The following is a 6000-nucleotide window of genomic DNA, read 5'->3' as shown; positions in this document are numbered from 1 at the left end:
GATTTTTGCCTCAGCCTGAAGCTGCTTTCTTGAACTTCCCCAAGAGATGGAGGGGTCCTTCCCCTGGAGACCTCCTCCCCTCCTGAGGCCCTGGGAACAGCACGGGGAAGGTCTGTGATTTCCGCTAGGCTCCCTGAGGAGCAGAACAGTTTCCTCCTGTCTCCTGACCTGTGCAAAAACTCCTTAAGTGTCTCCTCCCCCAGGAGCCTTCATGACCCAGCAGCTAGATGGACTGGGGAAACCAGAAGGAGATAGAGATCAGTCACTGATCCTGCAGGTCCCAGCTCCATCAGAGCCATAGTCGGGGGGCAGTGGGGCAGGCAGCACAGTAAGCGCTGCAGGGCCCTGCACCCAGCTGCACCCCGGTTGTGCTGGTTGTCCCTGCTCCCTCTTATACTGGGCAGAGGGACACCCACTCCTGGAGAGGCCCCAGGGAGCCCCTAAAGCACTGGCTAATCTTGGCAGGGTAAGGAACTGCAACATGGTGTCCCAGGGACAGATGCTAAGGAGCTCTGGTGGGGTGCAGCCCCAGCTGCAAGGTTTTGGGAGCTTTAAGGAACAACAGGGAGGCTGGGTGAGAACTTTTTTATTGCTGTCTCCTAAAATGCTGTTCTTGTCACGGTGAGCAGCCACCTCCTGGCTAAAGGAGGGTTCACCTAAGCATCCTTCTCTTCCCACCTCTTCTCAGATAACATTAAACCATCAACAGCAATGAGGACCCGCCAGATCACCATCTCTGGCCACCAGAGCTTCAGACACCTGCCCATCAGGCCACATGCTGGCCAGTACCAAGTTCTCTCTTGATTCAAGCCACCTGATCACCTAACAGTTGAACCGGTGCGTTGCTGTTCAGGGAACTGGAAGAGCAGGTGCACGTACCAGAGAGCTGAAATACTTTGTCTTGTAAGCAGCAAGCTGGGGAGAGGGCAGGGCTCCCACAGGATCCCACTGTCATCCACAGGATGATCCCTCACCCTAAACCATGCTCATTGCTACCAGCTCCAGCTGAGCTGCAAGGGATGTCCCCTTGCTGAGCCCCCACGGTGGGGACAGAGCACCTGGGACAGGCACAGCCCAATCTGTGCCACATCATCTAGCTCAGAAACGTTTCACAAACAGAGCTGCCTCCTTGCATGCCGTTCCCCACCTCACTGTCACCACTGGCTTGCCAGACCCTGGCCCAGTCTCAGGTACATCATTAGCATCTCCTTCTGCTTCATATCACACACCACAAGCTCAGCACCTGGGGAAGAACTCATGTTCCTGCCTGAACACCCCAGCTCTCCGTCTGGCTGCACAGCCTCCACAGTGGAAGTAGGTTCTTCCCTGGGGCAGGCTGGCAGGGCACCGGGCTCCGTTTCCAAAGGTCTGAGGCACAGCAAGAAGCAGCAACTCATTCTCCTTTCACAGAGTGTTACTGTTTGCTGGGGAGGAGGAGGGTGCCCAGGGGACAGACACTGCATCCAGGACAGCATCAGGTGGTGAGCCAGACCCTCTTATGGGCCCTCTGCTTGGCAGCTCAGCCTCCAGCCCCTGGCTCGGTGGCCAAGCCCCTTCTCCATGTTGGACATTTCCAGAGGCAGCATTTAATCGCTTGATTTGCAGGGTTTACCCAGCCATGTTGCAACAGCTCCCAGCAGCTCTCGCAGGCAGTGCTGCAATAGGAGGCGGCTGCTGAAGCCCTGGAGCCACCTGGCAAAGGGGCTCCAGGAGCAGAGAGGCCCTGCAGGAGTAAATTGCCTGAACAGCACCATAGCTTGACTGCACCTGCTTACTTCCTCACATGGACCTGCTGGCCCCCGAGCCACAGGGGCTGGGACCTGCCAGAGGCACACATGAGCTCAGCCCTAAGTGTGGACCAGCCCCTCCCCCCCAAAATCTCACCACACAAAGCAGCTGGTACTGATCCCTCCTTCTCAGCCAGCTGCCCTGCAGCACCCCTGGGTGTCAGAGGCAAGCAGAGAGCAATGGCTGATGACGGCACGGGTGCCAGAAGCAGTGAGCCTCCCCCAGATGGCAAGCGAACAACGCCGGGCACAGCACCCACGGTCAGCAGCAGAGCTCCCTTACCCACCCATGTCCCCTCCCATCCCAGAGCTGCTTTTGAGGGGCACCAGAGGCTCCAAAGCCCCTGGCCCTGCAGGTCAGCACCTCCGGCTGTCCGTGGCCTGGCCTCTGCCATTGGAAGTCCCTGTGAGCAGCGTCACTGGGTTTTGGAGGAGAGGGACCCCCCTGCATCCCAAATCAATGGGAGCACTTGGTATTGCCGAGAGGATCAATTCTGGCACTCTCACACCATCTCAGTGGGGTTCCTGTTTCACAGGGGTGGGAAGGAAGAGGGAGCACCTGGGATTTCTAGGAAAGCGCTAGAAAAAGGCTTTCTTAGCAGTGGGGAGAAAGATGAAGCTTTTTTTTTCATGAGGAAGAGATGTTTGAAGAGGAGACAAGGCAGGTAATGAAGCTGGGGGATTTGGAGGGGGACATGGGGCTGGCCGGAGTTGCAATGGCACATAGGGTGAGGGCCAACATGGGGGGGGGCTGAAGCAACATACGGGGTGGGTGGGCTGAAGTAGTGATGGGGGGCCTAGAGTGATGTATGTGGTGGGGGTTCAGTGATGCTGGGGCTGGGGGGCTGAAGGGACGGTGGGGTGGGGTGGGTGGCCGAAGGGTTTGGTGGGGAGAAGGCAGAAGCCCTGGACGAGGCGGGGGCCCGGCAGGGCGGGGGGCTGCAGCAGATGGGGAGCGCTGCCCAGGAAGGCGGGCAGGGGCAGCCCCGCAGGGGTCCCGGGGTGGGGGGGCGGCTGGTACCTGAAATTGGGGGGCGATGCGAGGTGCAGCCCCAGGAAGGGGGAGGAGGCGGGCGGGGATGCGGCTCCTTTCTCTCGCTCCGCCATTCCGTGGCTCTCTCCATGCAGGCGGAGGGCGGGCGGGAGGGAGGGAGGCAGGGAAGAAGGGAGGGGGATGCTGGCGGTGCTGGCGGGGAGGGACATACCTGCCGCCGGGGAGGGAGCGGAGGGATGCAGCCCGGGGGCTCCTTCCCGTGGCCCCCGGCGACAGCTGCAGCACAGATGCGGCCACAGCTGGAGGCGACACCGCCCGGGCCCTCGGAAACGCCGGCCCCGACGGGGCAGATGTGTCCGCAGCTGGGTCCCCCCCCACGCTGTGCCTACAGCTGGAGACAGCGCCCCCCCGGGCAGATGTGCCGCAGGTGGCGGCAGCAGCCCCACAGCCCCCGGTGCGGGGGGCGGCTGCGGTCTCCCCCAGGCCCAGGGAAGTAACCACAGGAGCAGGGCCCGCTGGCAGGCAGTAACCCAGGGCGATGGGCAGGACACACAGGGCCACCTGCCAGGGCCCCCACAGCAGCAGAGACATGCCTGGTGGCAGTGGGGGTAGCAGCTAAAATCAGGCTATGCTTTCCCACAGCACCCGGCTGGCAACAGGTCTCACAGGCTCAGCACAAACCCTGTCCCTACTGAAGCCTGCCATGGCTGCCAGCACAGTGAGGGAAAAAAACCAAGCAGCTTATACACAAGTTCCACAGGCAGAAGGGGGGAAAAATGCATCTCGAGGTTGCAGATCTCTCCCTGGAACAGGCAGACTCACTCTTGCAATCCAGCTGTGTCTCCAGGAGGATCTTATCTTGGGTGAATACTCTCTACTGCTCCCCTTCCCCACCAGCCCAAGCAGCAGGTTTCTCTCCCCTGCCTCTCCTCCCCATGCTTTGCAGGTTGTGCTGTGCACAGACGTGGATAACATCGGTATTTTTAGGTCACAAGGCCACTTCTGTACCTGAACAGGAGAACTTTTTGTATTTCCTGCATGCTGACTATGCTCTTGGTTGCTGTCTATGACAGTCCTGGGTGGGGTGGGTGGCACTGCTTTAGCAGCTCAAACTTTAAAGATACAGCAGGTCACATCAGTGTTCTCTTAACCACAGAGCTGTCATTGAGGCAACGGTATTAGCTCTTGGCCAAGAACCATGACAGCAGCTGCCCCTTCAGGGAAGAGCAAGCAGATCCCTCCAAGGCACACAGACCTACTCTCTCTCAGGAGTCTTGGTCTCCTGCCAGACAAACGCAAAAGAGATGTTACTCCTGGGCCAGCACAGAAACAAGCACACACCCACAGGGTCACCATGCACAGGTACCCCTGGGGTAGCCTCCTGACTGGGGCTAGATGTCCCCTTCATGGTTTGGATACACAGACTGAACTGCCTTACATGCAGGACCCAGGAGACTCACCAGCATCCATTCAGGGACTGAGGGAGCTTTGACACAACTCCGTCTTGCAGCATAAGCCCCAGCTACCAAAACATGATTCCTCTGCAGCATGGCTGTTGTCTGGCCTCTGACCCGGGGCAGGAGATAAGGCTGCCTCCTCCTGCAGTCAGACCAGCAGCAGCACATCTCACCTTCTGCTGAGGCACTAAGCACCAAGAGCTGCCCCTGTCTGGTCATTAGGCCCTCCCTCCCTCCCAGCCCTGGCTCCAGCTGGCCTGGCAGGAGACCCACTTCAGCCTTTCTGGTTGCACTGCTGGACACTTACATGTATGGTAGAGCCCTTGGCTTCTGGGAGACTGCATATACATCTCCTGCAAAATAGAGACTATGCTTCTGTCCCAGCCCGTGTCTCACGTGGGTGTGATACCAGACCAGCACTCTGCTCTTGTTCCACCGGCCATTCTCCTTACTGCTCTCGTGTCCCCTCTGCCCCATGGCCACAGCGCTGGCTCCCACCTTTTCATAGCCAGGTGTGTTTTCTACTTTCAAATCTTTCAGCTGGTGCCTCCTGAAGCTGCTCCAACTCCTTTGTGCAGATAGAAGAGACATGGGGGAAGGGAACTTCCCTAGCCACCAGCACATGGAGCACGAAAACAGCCTCCACTTGAAACCCAAGGTTAGGCAGTTTTCATCTTTAGCCACATCATCATCGTCCCTTTGACAGGGAGATGTTCTGTCCAGCATGGAGAAGGAGCCTCAAACCCAACCTCTCCAAGTTTATTTACAGCATTACACTCTGCGTAGAGAAAGCTGGACTGAGCTTGCTGTCATTCTGGCTCTTCATCTTCTAAGGCACAGGCTGCTATCTTCAAAAGGTTTTTGTCACGTAGGAGTCACTTCAAGCATTGAAACGATACTTCCTGAAGCCCACAAGGTCCTTGCCAGAAACAAGAGAACAACACAGCAATAGCATGAACCTTGACCACACCCTCACTCAGTTAACCAACACACTGTACACATTGCTCTCCTTGCAGACCAGGCGTGCCCTTTATCTCCAGCACCTCTCTGAAACACTCTAATTTGCATCTTCAAAACCCACATGTCACATCTTAAGCTTGCTGAACAAATTAGGGTCCAAATTTTAAATGCTTATACATGCAGAATGTTTTAAAATTGTGTCTTGGCTTTTTTGGATTGTTTGCAATAATTGTTTTGCGGGTGTTTGCACTGGTGGCATCTGAACATACCCAAGTGAGGCTAAGGCTCTAGCACCTTCTGTTCTAAATCAGCCCCATTGCCAAACCTGAATGAGAAATGTCACAGTTCCTTGCAAAACCTAAAGCCTTTCTGGTCACTAAGAAAATAATGTACCTCATGTAGTTCTCCAAAGATTAAAAAATAACCCATAAAACAACCATTCCATTACCTGAGTCCACACATGAGCAGTGAGGAGGATGACGTGAAGCACAAGTAGAACTTTACTCCAACTTTGCCCTAGCTAGTTACGAGACTGCTAAGTCACAGCGTATTTAGGTGTACCAGTTCACGACTTTGCAGAACTGCAAGAGAACTTCTCTGCCCCAGTGCCCACCCTCTCAGTCTAAAGGAGCCTCCAAACCACCTTAGGGAACGTCCTGAAAACCACTGCTCTCATCACAGCATCAAAACCCAACTGCTCTCTCCTCCCATGCAGAGAGCTCAACCTCTGCCTGTTTTGGGGGTGCCTTCATCAGGTCAGATATTGCCACCTAGCCCCAGAAAAGTTGTTATCCCAGGAAGT

This window comes from Streptopelia decaocto (assembly GCF_964273445.1).
Source record: "Streptopelia decaocto genome assembly, chromosome: 7".
NCBI lineage: Eukaryota > Metazoa > Chordata > Aves > Columbiformes > Columbidae > Streptopelia > Streptopelia decaocto.
This window is presented reverse-complemented; position numbering follows the sequence as displayed.